Source organism: Protopterus annectens, chromosome 5.part0, assembly GCF_019279795.1.
Source record: "Protopterus annectens isolate FY-2018-M chromosome 5.part0, PAN1.0, whole genome shotgun sequence".
NCBI classification, from domain to species: Eukaryota; Metazoa; Chordata; order Ceratodontiformes; family Protopteridae; genus Protopterus; species Protopterus annectens.
In genome coordinates, this window is record NC_056735.1 from 653,914,888 (window position 1) to 653,942,764 (window position 27,877).

Here is a 27,877-nt window from a genome sequence, read left to right on the forward strand (position 1 = left end):
AATGCTTTCTCCTAAAAGCACTTTCTTCTTTGACCTTGTGGTAATCCAGCATAAAATGATAGGAAATTTAACATGTTTATTTTGTCTACTAATAAGTCTATTAGTTCTCTCAGTGGTTATGACACATCTTTATTCTTCTATAGTTATTACACTTTTATTCTTTTTCCAAGGTTATCTCTACCCAAAGGAACATTTTTCACAACGTTGTAGAATCCATATGAACATTATTAAGCTTAAGGTATAAGAGTTCAGGGATGCAGATAATTGCACATTAATATGCTAAAAAAAGAGGAATGTTAGTGCTGGGATTCTGTCTGTGAAGGCCACAGAAATTAAAACGATCAATGTCATTCAAACACAAACAGAAAAAAAACTCTCCAAGAAGTATAAATACTTCATATGCGTGCTGTATAAAGCTAGAATGCATAGTTGTTTTTTTTTCCCTTGTAGAGGAGTACTGTAAAGCTGTAAAAATTCTTCACATTCCAGTTATAGAAGAGTTTTGTTTCCTCTTCTGTCTGTTCTGCATCAGACATAATATGCCAGTAATGTATGAGAACTGTAGCAGAGCCTTTTAAGACCTGTTGTGCATTTTGCTTGAATTAAATGTGGCTTCTGTTGGGAGAGTGCTTGGTAGTATGCACCACACTGTCCGTCTCTCTGAGCCTTTGCTTTTTCCTGGAAGCATGACATAGTTCTCTGTTTGATTGTGACAGCCTTAAAACTACAAGCATGGATGGCTCAAGTCCAGAAAATAAATGCTGCTAGTGAGATTTTTATGTACATTTCAGTTATCAATGTTTTGAATGATTTTAAATCCTCTTGTTTATTAGATCTTTCTATGCTATATAAAAGTACTTTAAAAAATGGTTAAAGTAAAACAAATGCATACGCGTGCGCATGCACACAGCTTCAGTTTCTGAAGTGTTATGTTTCCTTTTGTCTGTCATTGATGGATTCCTTTCACGTTCTCTTCCAGTGCTACTTCATCCATTTTCTATTTACCTGAAGAGAGCGAGAGAGACAGTTTGCAATTGTAAGTTACATGAAAAATCATCTAAAGGAATGGCTTGCTTAAAAAATATACTTATGATAAATGTTCTTGAAAGTGATTTTCATGTTTTTAAAATAATGAAGTAGAAGAAAGTTAAAATTAAAAGCTAACACTGCTTCGTTTGAACAAAGACAGCTTCTCTTCAGTAGAGTGTTGTACAAGCTCATATCTGATTGAGAGGTTGTTTTTTCTGGTATTTGCAGTGGTACTACACTGGGTAACACCTAGTGCTCCTGCTAGGTGTCACTCGTGGTGATTCAGAACTGCTTCCCCCCTTCAGGATAGGTAAGTCAGCAGCAGCCACTCACTCCCATCTTCCCTGGCCAGCTGCGACAGGTACCTGAGCTACTAAATGAGCTCAGTCTGCCTGCACCATAGTTAGGGCTTACCTTGCTATACCTTGGATCTGGTTCACATTCTTTTGATATTGACAGTGTTAAATTTAATTAAAAATAAATAACTAAATAACTTGACTAAGATTAGGTACTAGTGATTACAAGTAACATAACCTGTTTCATCACGGGAGAAGATGTAGTAAGTTGTGAAGATTTTTATTACCTTTACTCGTTTCATTAGATTCCCACACGCAGAAGAAAAAAGTCCAACTTATTAAATAACTGCATTAGTAACAAAAATGGTTATGTAAACATATTATTACCAGGCCTTTGTTCCTACAAAAAAAAAATCCATACAAAATGGCTGTTTGGCAATTGGCTTATATTGAAGTTAAGATTGTGTTAATTTCAATGACGGACATTTCAGACTGATGGGTAGTTTGGGCATGACCTAGGAAGTTTGGTACTGAAACCAAGGCAGGATGTAAAACAGTAAGTGCCGTCCACAAGTATATTTCAGAAGTAAATCACACTTTTCTTTTCCTCTTAATGTTTAGTAATGTAAACTATTTCTAATTTTTCTGGAACAGATGTATTAGAATTTATTTACTTCATTTACATTGTTGCTTTCTGAGCCAAGTTTTGCATGTAGTTTTGTTTTTTATACAAAATAATCTTTATATTTGTAATTGTCTTTATTCCTGTAAAATATTATAGAATGGTATTGAAAAGAATATTTTGCTAGTTACAGTAAAGCCTGTGGAGCAGTTACACTATTGGATATCCTTGCTTTGGTAGCCCTTGGCTGACCACAAAACCAGAGGGTTCGCTTCTTCCTCCTGAGTCAGTGGACAACCCTGTGCCTTATGTCAGGGCAACTGGATTTAAGGGTCATCAGTCGGCACCATGTTTTCAGTTTTTTCTTGCCGTCAGAGCTGAAAGCATCCAGTTTGTAGTGTGTGTTGGTTGGTTGGTTCATACCAGAGAACTTCCAAAGCTAAGTGCCCCATAGGGGAAACATTTCTTCTTTACATTGTATTCCTTAAGATAAATATTTGTTTTGAGTGTGGAAAGCAAATTCATCATCAAGACTTTCACACTCTTTTGCCTTTTTTGCTTAGGCCTGGAACACAGTGTGCCAGATTGTCCTCAATGTGCTAATTTTAATAGTCAAACTATTAAACATAGGGTTATGCTGGTAACTGAGCTCTTAGACAAAGAAAAGAGGCATAAGAGCATGTGCAGTAATGTGTCCTCTGGATCTAATGACTTTGCACTCTCCCCCCGTGTAGACATAGGGAAAAGCATCATAGGCATGTTAGGGCAGCAGATGCCTGTGGTTTGTTGTCCACCAGTACACCCAGACAGATGATTGTTGAAGGAGAGCAGACACTTTTGCAGCCCCCCTCTGGCGACCAAGCATGTGGCAGAGGCCTCTACAAGACCCTTTTGGAGTCTAATATGCTAGCAGCCCCCTCCATGCCCACATGTGTTGAAAGATTTGAGTCATTGGTGGGTCCAGTGTCACTTTGCAGGTGTCTGCGACTGATACTTGCTCTAGTTCTTCAGGGGAGGCAGGCAGAATTCCTCAAGTTAGAGAGGAGTTGTTAGCAGATCAAGTGCACTCTGTGTCCCCAGTACATCTGATGCTACGCCCAGATTCCAAGCCAAAGGCCTTGATTTAAAAAGGCTGATTTCAGCTTGCCACAGCCTAGGCCTTCTATTTCCCAACCACACCAAGCCTATCAGCAAGGTCTACTCAGACTGGCTGAGGACCTCATTGATATTCTTAGGTAAGCAACACAGTCCTGCAAGAACCCCTATTTCAAGATTATCTCCTTGGAAAAGAAAGAGGGACAGTTCCCCCAAATTCCACTGCCTCTTATGACTCTTGACAAGGATGAATTAATATATGTTAAACAAATTTCCACTGGTTCATGTGCAGATTCAGAGTCTTAATAAAAATCTTGCTTCAGCTTCACCACCTGAGGAGTATGCTTTTGAGGAGATTTTCTATAAAATGAGGGAGAACTTCCACTGGAAATCTCAGGACTGTCCTCGGTGTAAGAGGAGAATTAGAGAATTTTTAAAATTCCCTGTGCATAAACTTATGGCTATACCTGCAGCCCTAGAGGTAATAGGCGATGCTACTGTTCTGCAGCCTGACTGCCAACCACCTGCTTCTAGGAAGTCAGGCCACTTTTGCAGGCTCCTAGAGTCTAATAAACACCTATTTAGAAATCCTCTCACAGCTCCTGAGGTGGTTTCTTGGGGTCCCAAGCAATTAAAAGGCAGCATCTGTAGGAACCATATGCCAAAGAGAAAGAAGGTACAGATTTGGCAAAAAAGTGTACATTCTGCCACCTTGGCTATGAGAGCTGTCATTTGCCAGTTCCATATGGTCAAGTTTCTGGAAATCCTTCTGGACGAAATGAAGGAGAAACTGGAGGTGCTGGAGGATAGTGCTCTCTCTAAAGAATTGTTTATTCTTTGATCTCTTGTTCCCAAGTTGCAAAGTGTTCTTAGCATTGTGGCGTTGATGCTTTAGAAACATCAAGTAGGGTAGCTGCCAGTCATTCATAGGCATGATTGGTTAAGGGAACAGACCCTTCCAGACCATGTCAAGTCTGAACTCCTGGGGTTTTTATTTAGACCTAAGGCTGAAGTCATTTTCCAAAAAACTGCACTGCAAGGCTAACTCTATGCAGACTGTCAGTCTTTTTACAGGTTCATCCACTTAGATTTGGCAGGAATTACCTTACCAAGCCCCGGTCCTTTCCTTCCTCTCAACCCAGATAAAGAGGGAGGTTGACCAGAAGTAATAGACAACAAAAAAATAGCAAACTGACCATGGAAGCAGGCCTATTTGGGTTCTGGCCCCAGGGGCCCAGCAGGGAGCAGCCATGACTTAGCTGGGCATATCCGTGTCTCCCCATCCCCAAGTTCCACACCAATCCTTCCCTCTTTTGTTCCTCCCAATCTGCCCTCCCCTGCTTCTTCAAAACTAGCAGGAAAGCTTTCCTAATTTTCTTGAAAAGAATTGACAAACATTACTCTAGACAAATGGGTTTTAAACATAATAAAATCAGGCTACAAAGTGCAGTTTACCTCTCTTCCAAAACCAGCAGGTATTCCTTTCATTATAAAAGGTCAGCTTTGCTTTTATTCAGGTAGATCTGTTGCTAGCTCAAGGATCTAAAAGAAATAGGAAAGTATTGTTGTGTAAAATCTTACCATAATTGTAGATGTCCTTCTCTTCTATATGCTGCTGTATTCATAATGCAAGGGAGTCCACCACTGGTCGATCGTCCAGCCACTTTACAAAAGATAGGTGCTGCTGCTATGGTCCATGTGACGTCTTACGTCTCTCTGTGTGGACATCGGCCATAAACAGATCTCTGGTACATAATGGATGTCCGCACACACCTACCTCAGAACTGAATGCCTCCAGAATCAGCGACTGCTGAGTGGGTACTCAGGAGTCAGGCAAGTGTCAGGGGGAAGGTAGGGTGGAAAACTATACAGCAGCATATAGAAGAGAAGGACATCTAAAGTTATGGCAAGATTTTACGCAACAGTACTATGTCCTTCTGTTCATATGCTGCTGTATTCATAACACAAGGGAGAGTGAAAAAGCTCCTGCATTAAGATTTGTGGGGGGGACAGACACATTTTCCACAAACCCATGAAGAATGGCTCTGGCAAACCCTGCTCTGGCCCTAGAAACAATGTCCAACTTGTAGTGTTTGGTGAAGGTATGGACAGAGGTCCATGTAGCTGCTTCAAAAATGACAACTGTATCCAGGCTGTTGAAAAATGCTCCAGAGGAGGACACTGACTTAGTGGAATGTGCCTTTACTGGGAAGGGAAGCCTTCTGCCATGGGCTGTATAGCAAAAGATGATCGTTTTGCGTGGAAACAAGGGTGTCCCAGGGCTCTTGGGTGGTAAGAGACAAAGAGCTTGTCCGATTTACAGATGGGCTTGGTCTTGGCCAAATAGTATCTAAGTTGTCTGTGAACATCTAGGGAATGCAGTATCCTTTCAGCTGGGTTTTGGGATGAAGGAAAAAAAGGTGGGTAGGTCAATGGCCTGATTCAGGGACAGCTCATTGACCATTTTGGGCATGAAGGTTGGGTTGGTATGCAAATACATCCTGTCTTTGTGGAAAATAGTAAATGGATGGGAGGCCATAAGGGCTTGTAGTTCTGAAACCCTTTTGGCTGAAGTAATGGCCACAAAGAATATAGTTTTCCATGTACAATGTTGGAGAGAACAGTCTTTGGCTGGCTCGAAGGGTGGCAATGTCAATTTCTCCAGTACAAAGTTAAGATCCCGAGGAGGCGGAATGGGCTTCCTTGGGGGTCTGAGGTGCAGAACCCCTTTTAGAAAAAGTTTAACTTCCAGCCTGGAAGCCAAAGGTGGGGTGAGAGGCAGGCATGCTGAAAAGGCAGATAAATGGGTCTTGACCGAGGAATAAGATAGTCCAGACTTCATTTATTCACACAGGTAGGACAGGACCACTGGAGGTTCTACCACCAGTGGTTGTAAGTTGTGTTTTTGACACCACACCAGGCTGAAAATCTCTTCCATTTTGCAAGGTGTGATTTTCTGGTATTTGGTTTTCTGGCCTCCTGCAAAACCTGAAGCATGTCCTCTGTGTAAAGGTGTCTGAGGGGAATCAATGCCCCATCACCCACAGTGTAAGGTTCAGAGTGGACAGTTGCGGGTGTATGAGCGTTCCCTACTCCTGTGTGAGCAAGTCTGTCCGTTGGCGTATCTTGTGGTGATTGCCCTTGGCTAGAGGGAGTAGTAGGGGGAACCAGTGCTGCCTTGGCCAGTAGGGAGTCACCAACAAGATTTGAGGTTGTTCCTTCTGAATTTTCAGCAGAACGTTTTGTATGAAAGAGAAGGTAGGAATGCATAAGCATACATCCCCTTCCAAGGGAATGAGAGAGTATCCATCTTCCATACTTCGGGGTGAGGTACCCTAGAGCAGAAGGTTGGAAGCTGTCTGTTCATGGGGGAGGCAAACAGATCCACATCTGGAGTACCCCATCGGTGGACCAGATCTAGGAATGCATTCCTGTTTGGCATCCATTCATGAGATAGAGTCATGGTCCTGCTTAGAGTATCTGCCATCACATTGTCTGCGGAGGGTATGTAGACAGCTTGGATGTTGACTTGTCTCTCTAGAGTGATTTCCCATGCTTGTAAGGCCAACCTGCACAGGAGATAGGACCTTGTTCCCCTCTGTTTGTTGATATAAAACACCACTGTGGTATTGTCTAGATACCACCTCAGTGTGCCTGGTTGGAGACCATTCTTGGAAATTTGTAGGGCTAATATGAGGGCTCTCATTTCCTTGATATTGATGTGCTGTTTCTGTTGTGAGTGGGTCCATGAGTTTCTCACTCTCCAGTCTCCCAAGGTTGCCCCCCCCAACCTGTGCCTGAAGCATTTGTGAAAAGGTCCTGTTTAGGGGGCAGGGGTTGTAGGGGCAGGCCTGAGTTGGCCTTTATCTGAGCTATCCACCAAGACAATTCCCTGGAAAGGCATGGAAACATTTGGACCATGAACTCCAGCGGGTGCAGATGTTGTTTCCAGAATGTTCTCGTGTACCATTGGAACTTCCTCATGTTAGGTTTTGCCAGGGGAACCATGGGGATGGTGGAGGCCATGTATCTCAGGAGCATGAGAAACTCCCTGGCTGATATGGCTTTTAGAGGATGTAATTCCTTGAAATATGTAGTGAGAGACAACATTTTTTCTGGGGGCAGACAGGCCATCATTTTTCCTGTTAGGATTCTGCACCTCAGGAACACATGATCCTGTGAAAGTATCAAGGATGATTTTTTGAGATTTATAGTGAACCCCAGAATTCTCAAGAGGGAAATGGTGAAGTCTAGGTATTGTAGTATCATTGGAACAGATGGGGCCTGATCAGAATATCAACTAGATAGGGAAAGGGTTGGATTTCTCTTATCCTGGCAAAGGCCATGACTGGTGCCAGGAATTTGTAAGCACTCCTGGGGTCGCAGAGAGACCAAAAGGCAAAGCACAAAAGTCATAGTGTGCAGAACTCACCAAGAAGTGGAGAAATTTCCCGAAGAGGGGATGGATTGGGATGTGTAAGTAGGCATCTTTTATATCTAAGGATACTAAGAAGGCCTGGGGAAGGATCAGGGGAAGAATGGTATGAAGAGTGAGCATCCAAAAGGAGGGAACTTGGAGGAAGGTGTTGAGATGGGACAAATCCAGGATTGGTCATCAGGGACCTTCTTTCCTGGGAACCAGGAACATCCTGGAGTAAAATCCCTTTCCACTTGCATGTGTAGGGACTACTTGAATTGTTCCTTGATCGAGGAGCTCCTGAATAACTGGGGGGGAAGGAAGCCAGTTGTTCTCGAGGTGGTTGAGGAATGCCTTTGGGAGTATGTTTTTCCTCCCATGTCATGAAGTATCCCTGTTGTACTATAGAGAGAACCCAAGAGTCCTGGGTATCCTGATTCCAAGCTGATAGGGAGAAAGAAAGATGCATGGAAAGTGGGGTGCCTGGATCTAGTGCCTGGTAGTCACAGGCTACCAGGCATGGTCTGAAAGGGCTGTTTGGTAGCTGGAGTAGAGGGAGCAGACCTGGAGGAGGGCTGTTTCTTGGAGTCCTTTTTCTTTTGGCTGGCATCTCTCTGGCAGGCCTTCTCACAAAGGAGGTTTTGGCAGGGTAGTTTTCTTTTTTTTGGAAGCGTGGAACTGGGTAGAAAAAATATGTCTCAGATCTTGTAGCTTCTTGTCCTTCACTTGGAGGGTCTTGAAGAGGTCAGCAGCTGCTGAACCAAATAAATCTTTATTGTCTAGGGGTGTGTCCAAGAGTTTAGATTTGATGTCATCAAGGAGAGGCTGCAACCTAAGCCAGGAGTATCTCCTAATGACAGACCCTGAAGCCGCAGCCCTAGAAGAGGCCTCTACTGCATCATAACTGTACTTTGAGTGCTTGGTTACCTGAGTGCAGGAATTCAACATGCTAGATATGTTAGCCTTGGCTGGGGAGTCAGGGAGGTCTCCCAGTTGTTTTGTCACATCAGCCAGCAAAGCCAGGGAGTATTTGTCCATGTGAGTTTGGTAGTTAATTGCTCTTACTACTAGTGTAGCAGAAGTGTAGACCTTTTTCCTTAGGCGTTCCATTAACCTGCTCTCCTTGTCAGAGGGCAGAAGGGAGGTGGAAGGGTGTAGCTTAGTAGTTTTGCCTGTAGCCACAGTAATGACTGAAGGGTCTGAAGAAGGATTTTTATACAGAAATTTTGCATCCTCAGGGACCTTATAAAACCTGTCTGGAAGTTTGGGTGCAGGAGGTTGGGAGTCCGGGTCCTTGGAGGCAGCCAGGAAACTATCAAAGAAGGCAGGGTGCACTGGAGGTACAGCAGATGGGTTGGAAGACTCCATTTGCAAAAAGTCATAATACCTCTTTTGGGTCTCTGTGACCTGACTGCTGTCCCACTTGAAGAATTCTTTCATTTGAGCAATAGTTTCCTTGAAGGTAATATCTTCTGCAGGGGAATTTGTGTCATTGGACTCCTCCTCTGGGGAAGCATACCCCAGAGGGGAGGCAATTTGGGAGGTGTAAGTGAGGGCTTCATCCCCTGATGAAGCCTTTTCTTTGGATGAGATACCCAGAACAAGTTTACCTTTAGGGGTAGATGATGTAGGGGTCTAGACAGTAGTAGGGGCCTGGCGTAAGGCCAAGAAGGAGTTTAAAAGGTCTTGGGTGAAGGCCTGCCTGTCAGGAAGTTGTTCAGGGGTTGCAGGCATCAGTGAGGGAGCAAGATATTTAGTTTTTTGCTTCTTCTTTTTATAGGACTCCGACATCATAGTGGGAGGGCTGGATGGCACTCCACAATGTCTGTGCTAATGTCCTCACGAACCACAGTTTGCGAGACCCCATGCGGACCCTCGGAGATGATGAACCTAGATTCCCCCTTGGCAACCGATTCAGATGCCTGCAGTTCCATCTGTGACGTGCCCTTGGCTTCTTTAACGGCATCCACCTGGGTACCCACCGAAGGAAGGTCCGAGGATTCCAGCTCAGACTCTGGGCCTTCACCGGCCTCAAGAGGTATGGTTGGAAGGGAGGGCACAGCAGGCATTGATTTTTTGGCCTTTTTGACTGGCCGAAGGACCTGACGTTGGATCCATCGTTTTAGCTAAATGCTTGAGCCATTGGTTCTCTAGATAAAGTTTTAAGGCAGCTAGGCGACTTCTGAGGGTTTTGGGGTATTTACTGAAAATCAAGGGGGAAGGGCCAAAGGTGATGTTAGTAGCACCTTTTTGGCCAAGGCAACATTGGTTTCCTCTGCTCTACAGCCTGAACAAGCATGGCCCTTGATTGTTAAATCAGAAGGTGAACCTGTTAATCCAGAGCAGGGGAGCCGTCCTATACCCCAACCTGAGCATCTTGAGGTTGACAACATGGATGGTTTTAATCCTTTCCTGTCAAGGGATTTCATATGAAATGAGTCATCCTACCTGTTTTGAAGGAGACCAGAAAACCAAGAACTTGAAAATATTGCTTAGCAAAATGGAAAAGATTTACCGTTGATGCCACTTAAAAAGGTCAGATAACATTAACTGCAAAACTAGCCCTGATGTTAGCCTGCTTAGCTGAATTGTTTAACTGTGGGCTTTCTCATTCCTCAATCAAAATTTATGCATCTGCCATTTTTGCCTGTCTTCCTATTCAGCCACTTATTTGTTTTAAACCCCTTTTAAAACAATTTCTGAAAGGCATCATCCACCTCAGACCTCCTAAAACAGTACATTCTCTCTTTTCAGGGACCTCAGTTTTGTTTTGAAAAGCTTACACTGACACCTTTTGAACCTGCAGCTGCTGCTGGTATCAGATTCCTTTCCTGTAAAACTGAAATTCTGGTGGATATTACCCAGCCAGGAGGGTCACATAATTGCAGTCTTTAATGTGCATTGAGCCCTTATTAATCTTCCACACTGACAGGGTCACTGTCAGGACAAATCTCTCATTTATGCCCATGGTGATCACTTTTTCTCTGAATCAGTCAATACACCTTCCTGCCTTCTTTCCTAATCCTCAGAATGGAAGAGACTGTATTATTTCATTCCCTAGATGTTCATAGACTACTCGGGTAATACCAGGACAAAACCAAGAACATTAGGAAAAACAAACCAATTTTTGTGGCTCTTGCTAGCAAAAAAAAATAGAAAAACCTATAAACAAGTAAACCATTTCTAAATAGTTTTCAAGCTGTATTATTTTTTGTTACAGATACCATGGTAAACAATCCCCTGAGCATGCTGCTACAACACCCACAAAAGAAATCATGGAAGCTGCCACCTGGTGTTCTGTCCCCACCTTTAGAAAGCTCTACAGTTCACCAGTGTTCTCCAAGACCACGACCAGATTTGTCTCTGCCTTCCTGCAGACCATTCTGACTCTGGCATAATCTGTTTCCAACCACCTACTTCCTTGCTTTGGGATTCCTTCCATAGTGTTATTACTGCAGCAGTGAAGAACAATGAACATAGTACAGTTGCGTCTACTTCCTACGTTCCTCTGTTGACTACAGTGGTTGGAGTGGACTTCCTCTCCTTTTCCCTTCATTAATTTAGGTTTTCAGGTTACTGTATTCAGGGGCCCATTCGGGACAGTTTGAGTACCTTGTGCTCCTGGCTTGGGGCTCAGTGTGGGGCTCGAGTTCTGGGAGGTAAGAAAGACATGAAAACATGGTACCAGCTGACAGTCTTTATATCCAGGTATTTTGACATCAGGCAAAGTGTGTCTGGTGGCTGTGGAGGGGGTAGTGAAGTATGTGGTATTTGTACCAAGAGCAACCACAGCAAGGTCGCCCCGCAACGTTATTACTGCAACAGTGAAGACACATCTACATTCATGGTAAAGGTTGTTATTTGATGCTATAACAGCGGTAATGTAGCTGCTTCTTTAAAAGTGTATTGGTCACATTCTGAAGCAAGTGTAGGTAACTGTCCATTGAAATTGGATATAACCTCTCTGTTTTACACAATACTAAGTTGTACAATTTCTGATGAAAGTGTATTGTTTTTACATTTTGGACTGCTGTAAATCCCTGTCATAAGATCATGAAAGACTGAACCCACAATACTTCACTGCCCAAAATAATGTATAGGCCAGAATATTTCCATGTGAAATCCATCAGTAGTAGTTTCTTACTTCCTAGAAAGACAAGTTGTCAACTACTTCTTGCATGTGGAATACCTCACATTGAAAATTACCATGTGAGATGGTGTAATAAACGACAGTGTAAGAAACACTGCTCTAAAAAATAAGTTGTTTTTCTTACCCATATTGCTTTGCAGTTGTACGTAAATCATTGGCCAGTTCTTTCCATGATTTCATTTTTGTGTGTTGTTAGAGAGAGGAAAATAAACAGTGAAACTAAAAAATCAATCAGCACACTGTAATCTTCATGGTTTGTAAAACTAACTTTAAAATGAGGAGTATAACAAGAAATGAAATGACTGTAAAAGAAAGTGAGTAATACATTTTAGTATACTGTCTTCAAAACAGATTTTAATTGAAAGGATTATTTCATTACCTCATGTCAGTATTACTGGTCTTGCAGTGTTTTCATGGTACAACATACTTTATTATATTTTTATGCTGTATTTGGTTAAAAAAATGTATTATATTTCAACTGTCCATCTGCTCCGACAGTTGGGTACCAAGATGCTTGTTGGATTCAATCCATCCATTAGTTAGTGCACTAGTGCCTTGATCTCCTAAAACTTTTGACCTCCTTTCAGATCTCATTTGCTGCCATTGAGAAAGGATCTTGATCTTAGCTGACAGCTAAATGCTAACTATATTTTGTTAAGTCGTCTCTATTTCTGTAGTGTAGTTATAGTATAGTTACCATTTTTTTACATTTTTTTGACTTATTGTCAATTCAGTTTCTGTTGAAACATTTCAAGTGTAACAGTTGTTTATTTCTGAAGTGCCACCGCTCCTTGACATTAAGGTGGCTATGTAGCATCTTTCTCTTCAGTGTTTGTCTGTCAAAAAAAATGTTAATTTCTTTAGAAGCTGTTAAAATTGCAATCCACAGCTAATCCTCATTACTGCATACTGGCCTAGACAGATTTGGTGTTCTGCCCTATGGCCTAATTTGAAGAAGCCCCTTTGGATTCTAGATCCATTACTGGATCTGCTTTCCCAGTACTCTGGTCAGTCTCACTTAGACCTTCCCAATCTCAAACTAACGACATGGTTTCTCTGGTTGCCTTAATGGCCAGACACATTACACTACCAGTGAATGTACTTTTATATTTTATATGCTTCTCAAAAACAGGGTACACAAAAAATTATAAGAGTAAATGGAAACTTTTCTGTATTTGGGCCTCCAGCCAAGTGCTTGACCCATATTCTGTCTCACTTGCAGATGTTTAGCAATTTCTCTCCTTACTGTTGAAGCTGGTTCCAGCTACTTTACCAATTAAGTACATTTAGCTGCTGTTTCCAGCTACCATCCTAGTTTCCAAAACGACATGTTAGTCTCTTATGCATGGCCTTCCTCAAAGGGGTGTTCCTTCTTCAACCCACCCCCCCCACCCCCAAGGGCCGTGTCCTACCCTAGGATTTGAATCTGATACAGGAGGCAATAACAAAGCTTCCATTTGAAGCAGCAAAGTGTCTGTCTTGTAAGTCATTTTTTATGGTGGCTGTAATATCAGCTAGATATACTTTAGAACTTCATACCCTTTTGGTTGCTCTTCTGTGTTTGATCTTTCATAAAGACAGAGTAACTCTGAGAACTAGTCCATCCTTGCTTACCAAGATAGCTTCCGAAAACAAAATTAATCAGTCTGTTTATCTTCCAGTATAATGTCCATATTATTCAAATAAAGGAGAGTATCCACTACATACGTTGGTTGTTCGTAGACAGTTCAGATTCTACCTGCAGAGAACCAAAACTTTCAGGAAGGACACTTGGCAGTTTAAATCTTTTACTTCTAACAAAGTTAGCTATACAGTTACCAAACACACTTTCCAGATGGCTCTCAGTATTTCATTTGTTTATTCTACCAACAGCAAAAACATAAGGATCATTCTACAAGGTCTGCAGCAAGCTCTACAACATTTTTCAGGAATTTTTCCATTGATAATTTGTGATTCAGCTGCATGGTCTATGCTACATACATTTTCTAAACATTATAAGCTGGACAGCACCTCTCATACCAGAGCTGCATTTGGTGCTTTGGTTCTTAAAGATGTCCTAACATGATTTCATCCAAGATTTCAGGTAGCTTGGGATTTTGACCCAAATGGCGGAGCAGAAGGATGGATGAAGTATAATACCAGGCATATCCAACAGCTAGAATGTCCACAGAGGTTCCTCAGTAAAAGAATACAGGATGTAAGTAAAATGTCCTATGCAGGCCGCCTCAAGACCCTATCCCTGAATTCTGTCTCCTACAGGGGAGATCTATGCCTGGCATACAGGACATTGTCAGACCCCACTCTGATGCACCTCCTTCATATCCACAAAATAAATAGCATCAGAATTACCTGTTCTAAAGACTTAAACCTTACCTGTGATAAAAGTAGGATCTGCTGGAGAGAGGGTTATGTATCCTGGAGACTACCCCATCTATGGAACAGACTCCCCATCCATGTGTAGCAGAGTTCCTCCCTAACCCAAATCAAGTGCAACTTGAACAATTAGATAGGAAACCAGAAATTCATCCCTGGTTTGGCAACTATGTCTCTAGTAGACACAGGTAACCTGTAAATGGTTCATCTCCCAGGTCCATGCATACACTTATCAAGTGTATCAGAACTTGTCAGAGATTTGGGATGCATGGCTAGGCTTAAAAAGGCCGTTGTGGTCATTAGCTTGGTAAACACCTATGAACAGAAGTTATATACTTACTATAACACTGGATCCTTTTCATTCAGTCTGATAGAATTGACATCACTCCCATCAAAATTGCCACAGTCTTCTTTTAATTAGGTTTTTGCTTTTCTCATGCCGCAGTAGTCACTAGGCTGCAAACCTGATCTGAAGGGAAGCTCACCGGGGATTGTGGGATAAAACTGTAGGAGCTTGAGTGACTAGAGCACTTGCTATTGGCCAGATCAGATCCAAGGAGCAGCTCTGTACCCAACTGTCATATCTGATGGACTTGGATGAAAAGAAAATACATAATTTCTTTTCATTCTGAGTGCACTTAGTTCTGCTGCTGTTTCTCTATTAGCTTATATTTACCACCTCCCTAAGTAAGTTTAACTAGCATCTAATATTCAGAAACAGTTTATGGTCCTTTCTCATTACAATTATGTGTGTATGTTATGCAGGAAAGGCATATTGACACTTCTGCTCTACTCTGGCATATGTTATGAATAATGTATATTTAGTCTTGTAATCAGTTGTTGATAAAGTGTTTTATTATACTTTGTGTGTGTGTGTGTATATATATATATATATATATATATATATTTATTTGATGGAACTAAGTTGAATATCACTTATGTTTGCGTACATAATGTCGGCACAAACTGATCAACATTATGCACGACAACACACTACTACGCATGCACTGAACATTAGTCTCGGTGCATGCAAAACTTTAAATAATGTTTCTAAAATTTCAAGCTGTACAATTGTATATATTAAATAGGATCCAGATGTTATAATTTCCTTAAAAACATATTGCTATAGAAAGTATTTATTTTATTTTATTTTGTTACCAGGGTAGTGCACTGATCAATACCGACAAGTTTCAAAATCAGCTGGGGTGAAGTACAAAACATTTCACAGTCAAATAATACAAAAATGTAAGTAGTAACAGAGTAGTTCAGACTGATTACTTAGAAAAAAATGAGTGTACACTTTCTAGTGAACAAGCACAGTGCAATGTACCATCAAGCAGAGTGTAATGTATGTTAAATTCTAAAGTGGGTCAGTCTTCAGTGAATCTTGAAAGAGGAGAAGAGACTTGGAAAAGAAAGAGGGTAGGTGATATGTCCTGTGATGAAGCAGGAGCATTTTGCTTGGAAGAAGGAGTGCTTTTCAAGTTGCATTCTGACTTTGCAGTAAGTGTTGATTTCCTTAATGCCTATGGAGAGAACCTGCCAACAACAAGTAGGTGTCTGAGAGGAGAAAGCATGTGCGGTGCTGTGTATATTTAGCAATTTATGATTTTGTGCTATGTCTTTCTGACCCATTCCGACAGATGTACGATCCTGCAATACTCTGAAAAAGACTTGTGTCATGCTAGGATGTCCAAAGGGTTTTATTTCTTAGATTTACTTTGTATTATTTGAGTTTTTGTGTCAATGAAGTTGTGGTAAGCAGCTGTTTTTCTCAGTCTAATGGGATATATATCTGTGTATATTTCAAACAGTCCATTTTCCTTGGGTTCAAAATAATTAGGACCTCATATAAGAGTATTTGCTGCCTCATCTACCACTCTGTTGTCATGCACTTTTTTCACCAGCCATTTGTAAGACCATTACCTTTAGTCCATTATCTAAAGCAACATTTATTACAGTAATATGTCTTGTAAAATACTGCAGCCATTTATGCCATTTTGGCCTAGTGCAGCTTGTTCACTTTGTAAATGGTGTGCCTGTTTCATTCACATGTTCATAAAACTCTTGTCTGGCAGTTAATGCAAAGGATTAAGGCTATGATCTGTTACATAGTTACTTCTTATGGTCCGGTTTTGATTTCTTCAGCCTCTATTTGGCTGTGTGGCCCTGAGCAAATTACTTAACCAGCCGCCAGTACATCCTGTCTAACTCTGAAAAAGTCCATGTGGTAGTGTTCTAACCTGCCACCAGTTAATATATAGAGCATGTGATGGAGCTTACATCTCATGCTGTGCCATCAGTTAGAATCAGAATCAGAATATACTTTATTGATCTGTCAGGAAATTGCTTATGCTACAACTGCACCGATAAACTTAGACAAGAGATACGTAAACATAGACATCACATAGACCAAAATACATAATTAGAACACTAGGAAGCCCGGCTTTGCAGTTGTCAGTGCAAATTCAAAGCTGGATCGCCGTAACAGTCCCAAACTGTCATTACAAGTCCAGTCACCAGGAAGCCAACAACACAGTCAATTTCACAATTTCCAGCTGTATTCCGCCTAAAGTTCTTGACTCCGGGACCATCTCAAAAAATTCCCACTGCACTGCAACCACCACTTAACCTCACAAAAAATAAATAAATAATCAAATTAATCAAAAGTTCCCGTAATTGAGCTGTATAAGTACATTTAAGAAGAAAAATTCTCCTTAGTACTTTTTTGCAAGGTGATAGTCCCCCTGCACTTCCCATGTTGGAATTGTATCATCCACATCCTTGCAATGGTATGTATACCAACTCTGAGATTACATAACTGTGGGGAAGAAAAACAAATCCCAAATTCACACCGTTAGTCTTGTTTAAAGCCCTGCAGTAACTCAGTGATGTTTATCGTGTTTCACTGTTGCAGTCATTACACTTGGGTTATCCTGCTGGCAGGCTACCCGCAGTCTGCCTGAATTCCAAAGTCCTGGTCTGGCGTCAGTTGCTGTCGCCTCTTCCCTGACGTCAGTGCGCCAGGGGTATAAAAGATTCAGCCAACGTCATTTTCTTCAGTCTTTCTTGCCACGTGGTGCTCGAAGCAAAAACAGTTCGCAAGTGCCGGTCGGCCGACTTCTGAGATTTTCGAAATCGAATTTCAGATCCGAAGTCTTCAGTAAAGCTAAGTACCCCATTGGGGAAACTTTTTTCTTGCTCCAGACCGATGTCAGAAAAAGTTAACAATTGTATTTCTTGTGGGAAGCAAATACCTCATAAGGATTTCCACTCTTAGTGTATTCCTTGCCTAGGCCCTGATCACGACGTTGCTAGTTGTCGGTTTTGTGCTAGATTTAACCAACACACTATTAAGCGTCGGTACGATTTTGCTTTTCATTATTTTGGCAGAAGGTTTAACTACATAATGCTGTCGGAAAAAACGACGACCGGAATTCATAAAAAACGCAAGGATAAAGACAAGGACAAGCATCCGAGGTCCAAAACCGACGAAGCCTCTTCTAGGCCAGTCGCTGGTGCTCAGTGAGGCGCTTTCACAGCCCCTGACTCCCACTACCTCAGAGCCACAGGCCGCCTCCGACTCACATGGAGGCAGCTAGGCCTCTGGATACTCAAGGTATTGGCCCTTCGGAAATTAATCCCTCAGATGGGTCCGGAGCCGCTGAGCAGGCATCGGCTTCTGAGGGTGTCTTCAGACCTACACAACTTTATATAAAGCCTACTTCAGCATCCAAGACAAAGTCTAAAACAGTTTTAAAGACAAGGAAGCCAGTACAGCATTCTCCAGGACAGACTTCTATGCCTAAGAAACAGATGCTCAAAATGGCCGAAGACCTAATTACTTTGATCAGGGGTTCCCATCCCCCTCCTGATAAGAGGCCTAGGCAAGACACTGAATATAATTCCTCTAATCAGGTTTCCATTTCCTCGTATTCCTCTTCTGATCAGGGATATTCTGTTCCTCCCTATGAGGATTCTGATGCTGAAGATTCTGTTTCTTCAGCTTCTCCTTTTGAGGACTATTCATTTGGGGAAACCCTGCATACTATGAGGGAGCATTTCCATTGGGAGAGCCAGGATTATTCCGATTCTAAGAAAAGACTTAGAGACTTTCTTTTACTTCCTCAGCACAGACCTCTTGCAATTCCTCCTGTTCTAGACATAGTAGATGATGTTTTTTCAGAGTCCGGCCTGTCTCCAGACTCTTTACCTCCTGCCCCTGTTAAGCCGGACAGATGCTACAGGGTCCCAGACTCCCATAAATTTCTTTACAAAAACCCTGCTGCTGACCCAGAAACTATCTCACAGGGTCCCAAAGGAGTCAAGGCTGCTTCTGCCAAAAACCCTGTCCCCTCAGATAGAGATTCTAGGGCTTTGGACAGATGGGGGAAAAAAGTTTACACTTCTGCTACCTTGGCTGTAAGGGCTTTAAATTGCCAGTTTCATATACTCAAATATCAGCAATACTTAATGTGTTTGTTAAAACAAAAAAATGTTGACAAATTCTGAATGTTCTGAGAACAAAGATTTGCAGGATTTATTGCATGCAGCTGAACAAGTGGGAAAACATACTTTGCAATGTGGCTATGATTCACTGGAGGCCTCGTGCAGGGCCGCTGTTACAGGTTCTGTTATTAGAAGGCATGCTTGGTTAAAGGAACAGAATCTGCCTGATCATGTTAAAGCAAAATTATTGGATGCTCCATTACAGCATGATGCTTTGTTTGGTGTTAAGGCAGAAGAGGTACTGAAGAAAATGGAAGATAAGGCAAAATCTATGCAGACAGTAAAGGATTTCTTACAGGTACAGTCACCCAGATTTAGCAGGAACTGGCCCTCTAAGAGTTGGTCCTTTCCAGTGTCAGACAGACCACAAAGAGGCAGATTCAGATGCCCTAGAGGCAGGCAACAGCCCCAGGGCTCATTCAGGCCCAAACAATGGGGGGCTTCTACCCCCAGAAGTGAAGACAAATCACAGCCTTATAGAAAACAGTCCCAATGACTTCCCTCTTCCAATGCCAAGCACTTATTTTTTGGCAGCACCCTTAGGGGGAAAGCTAGCACTTTTTTCACAAAACTGGCACAGGATCACACAGGACAAATGGGTCTTAAATATAGTCTCTCAGGGCTACAGGTTCCACATTCACACCCTTCCAAAGGCAAAAGTTATGCCAGACCTGCCACACAATCAATAGCAAGAGGCACAAAAACAAGCTTCATCTCTCATGGACATGGGAGTTATTCAGCCAGTGCCACAACAAGAGCAGGGACAAGGACTCAAGACTTTTCTTAGTACCAAGAAAGGACAAAGCATGGAGACCCAGTTCTGGACCTGTCTATTCTAAATACCTTTCTGGACGTCCCAAAATTCAAAATGTTGACTCTGCAGCAGCTTCTGCCCATGCTGGACAAGAAGGCTTGGCTTGTAACTTTGGACCTGAAAGAGGCATACCTGCATGTCCCAATCGGACAACCTTGCAGAAGATACCTGAGATTCATAGCTGGCTCAATGCACTACCAATTCTCTGCACTGCCCTGTGGCTTATCTGCTGCGCCCAGGGTCTTCACAAAATACCTGGCACCAGTAATTGCATTTTGCAGACAAAGAGCAATTCAAATATATCCATACTTGGATGACTGCCTTATTCAAGCAAAGAATAAAGATATTCTACTACAGCATCTGGCTTTTGTAAAAAGATTACTAATTTGCCTAGGGTACACAGTAAACGAAAAGAAATCAAAACTAGTACCCTCTCAAGAGATAATATTCCTAGGTGCAAGCTTAAATACAACTGGCCAGATGGCTTATCTCACGCCAAACAAAGGCATCTGACTTCTTACTTCAAAGACATGGCAACAAAGACCCAGTTATCTGCAAGAAAAATTCTGCAGGCTCTGGGCTACATGACATCCTGCATTCTACTAATTCCATATGCAAGACTGCATATGAGGAAACTACAGTGGTATCTAAAAAGTGTTTGGACTCAACATTGCCACAGCCTGGAAACAGTAACTACTCTCATTCCCTGCCTGCAACAGGAATTTCAATGGTGGGCACAGGCCTATCACCACAACAAAGGACAGCCATTCAGCTTACCCTCTGCCAGGCAGACACTAACAACAGATGCATCAGATTATGCCTGGGGGGCGCACATGGCAGGAAAATGTATTCAGGGCACATGGCCCACAAACCAAATGCATCTTCATATCAATCAAAAAGAGATGCTAGCTGTACAAAATGCCCCAACAGCCTCCAAGGGCCTACTTCATCCAGGACAACTACTGATAAAGACGAACAATACTACAGTCATGTGGTACATAAGCAAGCAAGGGGGCACACATTCCTACCCCCTCTGCAGGCAAGCCATGACTTTGTGGAACACAGCATTGATTTATCAAGTACATCTGCAAGCACAATTCCTGCCAGGAAAGACAAATACTTTGGCAGACGAACTAAGCAGAAACCTCATGGATCCTCACGAGTGGAAACTAGATCCACAAATCTTCAACATGATAACAGGGAAATGGGGATGCCCAGACATAGATCTATTCGCCTCCCCTCACAACTGCCAGCTACAGAGATTCTGCACTCAAACTTATCACAAGCAAGCATGGAAAGTGGACGCCCTTTCATTCAACTGGAAAGCCCTTACAGTATATGCCTTCCCTCCTCTGCCTCTCCTATCCAAGGTACTCCTAAAGGTCAGACAAGAGAAGCCAAAAATGATACTGATTGCCCCAGACTGGAAACGCCAGCACTGATACCCAATCCTAAAGAGCTTGTCTCAAGGCCCAGCCTGGACATTGCCTCTAATACCTCATTTGCTGACCCAACAAAACAGTCAGATCCTGCACAGCCAACTCAGAACCCTAAATCTGGCTGCATGGCGGATAATGTAATCATTCAGAATGCATCTCTCTCTAAAGCAGTTATGGATGTTATTTTGGAGGCCAGGAGGCCCAGCACTAGAAAATCTTATGCAGAAAAATGGAAGAGATTCTGTGCTTGGAACCAAGCGCAAGGAATTGACTTGCTTGTACCAAATATTCCTCAGATTTTGCAATACCTAACTGAGATGCTGGACAAAGGCCTATCCTTCTCATCAATTAAGATCCATGCCTCTGCCATTTCAGCTCATTACACTACGGACCCACCTATTTTTTCTCATCCACTGCTAAGACAGTTCCTCAGAGGGGCCAAAAACATAAGACCTCCAAGGAGAGCTCCAATACCTACATGGGACCTCAATTTTGTCTTGGAAAAACTCACACTGCCTCCTTTTGAGCCAGCCAATACAGCAGAGATAAAATACTTGTCATGGAAAACCACTCTTCTCCTAGCAATAACTTCAGCAAGAAGAGTCTCAGAGTTACAGGCACTAATGGCTGTGGAACCTTTTATTATTTTCCATCAGGACAGGGTTTTTCTAAGGACAAACCCGCCATTTATGCCTAAGGTAGTGTCCAGCGTGGCTCTTAACCAAACCATACATTTGTCTACCTTTTATCCAAACCCACAGAATAAGGGGGAGAGACTTCTGCATACTTTGGACATGCACTGACAGCTACGCTTTTACTTGGACAAAACTAAAGCCTTCAGAAAGACTGAGCAAATCTTAGTGGCTTATGCTGCAGGTTCCCAAGGAAAAGCCATTTCAAAGCAGACGATTTCAAAATGGATAGGCCACTGCATTCGTTTCTGCTATTCACAACATGGCAAATCAGTGCCCAAGGGCATTAGGCCACATTCTACCAGAGCAGCAGCCACTTCAGCAGCCCTCCTCAGAGGAGTACCAACCAAGGATATTTTGGAGGCTGCAACATGGACTTCAGTGCACACTTTTACAAAGCATTACCATTTACCTCTCTACTCTAAATCCAGAGCAGGCTTTCCCATTGCAGTTCTGCAGAGCCTCATAGCCACTCCAAACTCTATTTAGGCCCAGCCATCCAACCTCAGCTTTGGGATTCAACCCAAGTGTAATGACTGCAACAGTGAAACACGATGAGCATAGTACAGTTGTGTACCTACCATAAATGTAGATGTTCGAGTGTATTCACTGTTGCAGTCCAGGTTACCCTCCCACCATCCCCCTTTTTCTTTGCTGGGACTTATCTGTACCTCTCTATTCTATACAACCTATGTGGTGTATTTGCTTGTAGATGAAGGCTATGCACATGCTTTGTTATGATAATAAATTTTACAGCCTACCCTTTTGGAGGCACCTGACATCTGGGGCAAGAAAAACTGAAGAAAATGGCATCGGCTGCATCTTTTATACCCCTGGCGCACTGACGTCAGGAAAGAGGCGACAGCAACTGATGCCGAACCAGGACTTTGGAATTCAGGCCGACTGCAGTTGCCTTCCAGCAGGATAACCCAAGTGTAATGACTGCAACGGTGAATACACTCGAACATCTACATTTATGGTAGATACACAACTGTACTTTCCTGCTCATTGGCTATTTGACTTTAATTATTATGTTTTCAAGGAACAGTTGCATCAAGTGGAAACCTATGTGTTGTTGTGCATATACTACTACACTTACTTTAAACTATATTTCTGTGACTGTGATATCCATCTGTGCATTTACAACTTGTGTGTTGGGCTCTCTTTGCTAGACTTTACGGATACAGCATTGCAGGTAAGTGTAACACCATGTGCTTTTTGTATTAGCAGATCTAAAACAGAAACATTTTGGGAGATATTCAGAAAAAATCTTTGTTGTGGTGCTGTGCTTAGTAGCACAGATGTGTTAAGTGTGTTACAATCTGTTATTGATTAGGTATGTATTCAGTCTAGCATAGTATCACCATGCTAAGGAAAGGGTTGCATATTAAGTCATTAAGGCAGTGATAATGGCAGCAATTACACTACTTTGATGGGTTTTCACATGACTGGTATGAGAAGCACAACAAGATGGTGTTTACCTTATGCTATGCACATGAAACAGTGCACCTTTTTTGCTGCAACATGGGCAGTGTGAGAAGGACACAGAAGGCCAACACAGTAGAGTGCCAACTCAGCTTATCCTATACATTGGGAGGAAAGTAAGAGACAGGAAATACAAGCATACATGGAATAAGAGCAAGTAGAACACAAATAAGGGTAAGGGTAACCTGAATGGAAAATAGGTGTGGGGGGGCATTTTTTTGGCACATGTGCCCATTTCTCATGTTTTAAGAAGGGTAGCAAGGAGCATGTGCAGTGAGGAAAGAAAGAATAGAAATGGTAGCTGGGGCAGGCAAACAATCAAAAAACACAGACACAGACAGGAGAGGTGAGGACATGAAAGGGTGGTAACACTGGGGAGACAAACAACAGTTGGAAGGATTGGAATACAAACAAGAATCAGGAGTGACACACAAGGAAGGAGAACACCGCAGAATCTACAGGGTCTGTCTTATCAGCCCAGAGGAGAATCCACCTAGATGTCAGTCACCTCTTTGGCTGACATCATGAGCTGCCTGTTTTTCCAGTGGCCAACTGGACGGGCCAGTCAGCTGTGCAGCTGTGTCAGCTACACAAGGGGATACTCCAGGACCCTGTTACGGATGTCCAGCTAGTGGCCCACCTTGTTCATAACCAGCCTCATCTCCTGATGTCAGGTGAATGTGGGTGTCCCCCTCTCCCCTCTGCCTCCCCCCATGAAATACCTACTACTATAACCACTCCTCCAGCTATTAACAAGGAGCTGGTCCTGGAAGTTCTCGCTAAGGCCGAAAACACAGCCTCAGTGGACCCCAACAGTATCCCAATATGCCTGCTGAATAGCTTGAAACATGACCTATCATGACCACTTGAGCCACTTTTCAACTATAGTCTCAAAACAGGCTCTTCTACCACAAGAAACTACCGCCCCATTAGCCTGACGAGCCGGGTCTGCAAGGCCATGGAACGTATCATCATGGAACTTATAAACAAAGACATTGGTAATCTCCAAACTCTGGACCCCACCCAGTTTGGGTTTGTAAAAGGCAGATCATGTCTTCTAAACCTGATAGACTTCTTTGAAGCAGTCACCAAAGCCATAGACGAGGGTAAGGTGGTTCACACAGCCTATCTAGATCTTGCCAAGGCTTTCAACACCATCCCCCACTCTGGAATTATAGATGAACTAAATAAACTAGGTATAAATCCCTATGTCACAAGATGGGTTGCCAACTGGCTCACTGACAGAACCCACACTGTGAAAGTAGCAGACTCCAAATCTGACTTCAGACCAGTGACAAGTGGAGTACCACAGGGTTCAGTCCTGGGTCCTCTCCTGTTTGGTATCTACTTCTGTGAAGTACAGGCTAACACAGAAGGTCTTTGGCTAACGAAGTTCGCCAATGACTGCAAACTAGGAGCCATAATCAAAACTCCTAATGATGTGGACATCCTACAAAAGGGCCTCACTGAGACAGATGCCTGGTGTCAAAGCCATGGCCTCAAGCTCAATGCCAAAAAGTGCATTGTCATTCCCCTTTGGTAAAAACTCTGTACCCATGAACAACATAGGCGGTAGTATATTTAACACCAAAAGTGTGATAAGAGACCTTGGGACACAGGTGGACAGTAGTCTCTCCTTTGATAATCACATCGCCACAGTAGTCTGGAAATCCTTCTACATGGTACACCTCATCACAAATGGATGTCCTTCAAGGATGCATCTGCAGTCCTAACAAATGGGTTGTCCTGCCTCAGGCAGCCCTTCGGTCGGGTCGGCCGGATTCCAAAGTCTGGGTCTGGCCTCGGCTGATGTCGCACTTCACCTGACGTCATAGCTGCTGTCAATTGGGTATAAAGGCATCAGCCGACGCCATTTTCCTCAGTCTTTCTTGCCGTGGTGCAAGCAGAAGCTGTTCGCAAGTGCCGGTCGGTCAGAACCAGAGATTGCTACTACCGAAGACTTCTAAAAAGCTAAGTACCCCGTTGGGGACTCTTTCTTGCCTCAGCCGATGTCAGAAAAAGTGAATAACTGTTTAACTTGTGGGAAACAAATACCTCATAAAGATTTCCACTCTTACTGCCTACCTTGCTTAGGCCCAGACCACGACGTAGCAGCTTGTTTAGCCTGTGCTTCCTTCAACCGACGGACACTTAGACGTCGGTCGGAGTTTGCAGAGGAGTTTTGGCCCGCTTTGCTTACAACATGCCGTCGGAGACTCCGACTTCACAATTAGCTAAAAAGCGTAAGGAAAAGGACCAACACTCTCGGTCCGCGGTTTAGGCTGAAACCGCGGTTAAGCCAACCGCGAGTGTCTCGGTTTCGGCTGAAACCGAGTCCTCGGTTCTTCCTTCGGCCGAAAGCATGCCTCCTACTACAGAGGCCTCATCCAGCATGGCTGAATCTGCTACTGAATTTCCACCTGCTCTTACAGGTTCTCAGGATTTATCAGATACTATCCCTTTAGATATATATACTCCTGCACGTGGAGCTGCTAGGCCCCCTGCATCCATGTCAATTAAGGCTTTTTCTAGGGCTAAAGCAGCTAAATCTTCAAAGACCATGCCTGCTAAAACCCCTCACACAGGCCTAGCTCTAGTACTCAAATGCTCAGTCTAGCAGAGGATCTCATTTCTTTGATCAGGGGATCCCAGCCTCACCCTGACAGGGCCTCTCATCCCCCTCCAGAGAAGAGGCCTAGAGCAGAGCCCCCTGAGCCAGTTTCTACAGATTACTCCTCTGATGATTCAGAAAACTCAAATCCTCCAGAAGGCCCTTATTCTCCATATGAGGACTCTGACGCAGAAGACTCCATTCCTTCTGCCTCTCCTCCTGAGGAATTTTCTTTGGGGAAACATTGCATGCTATGAGAGAACAATTTCAATGGCAGGGCCAGGATTTTTCAGACTCTAGGAAAAGGCTTAGGACCTTTTTACATTTGCCACAGCATAGGCCTGTAGCCATTCCTCCAGTACTTACAGTTGTGGATGATGCATTTAATGATGCTTGTACTGCCCTGACTCTTCCCGGCCCTGCTAAGCCCGACAGATACTACAGGGTTCCGGACACACATTATCACTTGTATAAGGCTCCTATTGCAGATCCTGAAACTATTTCTCAGGGCCCCAAAGCTGTAGCAGCTGCCTCTGCCAAAACCCCTCCCTCTGAAAGAGAATCTAGGGCTTTAGAGATGGGGTAAAAAGTTTATACTTCTGCTACTCTTTCGCTAGGGCCTTAAACTGTCAATTCCACATGATTCAGTATCAGGAATTTTTGTTAGATCAGCTAACTAAAAAACTGTCCTCTCCTGAACCTTTAGACCGTAGGTCCCTTCAGGAATTGGTACATAACACTCAGCAGGTCAGTAATCATTCCTTAAAATGCGGCTATGATGCACTGGAGGCTTCCTTTAGATCAGCTATGACTGGTACAGTGATCAGAAGGCATGCATGGTTAAAGAGCAATCCTTACCAGACCATGTAAAGTCAAAGCTCCTAGATGCTCCCATGGAAAAACACAGTTTGTTTGGCTCCCCTGCACAGCAAGTGTTAAAGAAGGTGGAAGAAAAGGCAAAATCTGTCCAGACAGTCAAGGATTTCTTACAGGTCCAGCCTCCGAGGTTTAGTAGGAACTGGCCTTCCAAGAATTGGTCCTTTCCAGACACCACCAGAGCACAGAGAGGCAGAAATAGGCCCAAGAGGCAGAGGTCAATCCAGAGGTGCCTACAGGGGCGTCAGTGGCAGCCTAACAACCAGAGAAGTACTGCCACAGATCCAGCCACTACCACTTCCACAGGACAATCACAGTGACTTGGCTCTGAAACCGCCTACCAGGGAACAACTAGAAGCACCCTTAGGCGGAAAGCTAGCCTTATTTTCAGTAAACTGGCATTACATTACAGGAGACAAATGGATTTTACAGACAATAGACAAAGGTTACAGGTTTCACTTCCATACTCTACCAAGGAAGAGAGGAATGCCAAACCTACCTCCAAACCAAAAGACAAATGCTCTAGAACAAATAGACTACTTACTAAGGATGAGAGCTATAGAAAAGGTACCGTCTATGGAACAAGGATTTTATTCCAGTCTTTTCCTGGTACCAAGAAAGGAAAATCAATGGAGACCTATTCTCGACCTGTCCGCTCTAAACACATATCTCATTGTTCCAAAATTCAAGATGCTGACACTATTTATTTATTTATTTTATTTTATTTTACATTTGTTGACCGGGAGAATCCGACTGGATATATGTCCATTTTCAGCGGAGGCCCGGGGAGAAAAGCTCCACATATAGAGTAAATTACATACAGGGTAAGATAGGTACATATTAATACATTATTGTAAAAACCAACATAGTTGCAAGATAGCATCTATAGACAAGACATTATTAGGAGAAGATAGGCACAGGCAAAGAGAAATTTACTTATACTAGATAGTCTAACTTGATAATGAGGGGGAAAGAAGTTAGGAAGTATAGAGAAGGTTGCAAGATTTATTATAGGGTAATAGAGAAGATCCGGAGAGTACAACAGGAAGGAGATTAGTTGATAGATGAGAAAAGGCAGTAGGCAAAGTGGGAAAGTGTTAATCTGGATATGAGCATTGGCAAAGCCAGTGAGACTGGAGATGGTGGGTAAGACTTTTTTTGAATTGGGGTAGGGAGGTAATGGTGGTAATAATAGGTGGGAGGGAGTTCCATAACTTACCAATGGAGTTAGCAAATAATGCATCTCCTCCAGAGTTAAAGGATTTGACTGTTTGAATGAGTGTTCTACACGAGGACCGAAGACTATTTAGATTGGTGTATGGTATGATTAATTTACCCAGTGCTGGGGACTTTTCAGGGTGTTTGAGTATTTTGAATGCCTCAATGAGTTGATTTAGTTGAAGAAGGTTTGGGAGTTCTAACCAGCCAAGATATTTTAGGTTAATACAATGATGAGTTCTATATGGTTT

General features: G+C 42.9%; 1 protein-coding gene across 2 annotated transcripts in view; it reads left to right on the plus strand.

The window, feature by feature from the left end:
• Positions 1-27,877, plus strand: part of AGPAT3 (1-acylglycerol-3-phosphate O-acyltransferase 3) — a 1,609,180-nt gene that overhangs the window by 833,899 nt on the left and 747,404 nt on the right. Inside the window, exon 4 of one of the 2 annotated variants that reach the window (XM_044072498.1) lies at positions 980-1,036. The exons of the other annotated variant lie outside the window; for it this stretch is intronic. The gene's annotated coding sequence lies outside the window, so the exon portion shown is untranslated. The remainder of the gene's footprint in view (positions 1-979; positions 1,037-27,877) is intronic. 2 annotated transcript variants of the gene reach the window in all.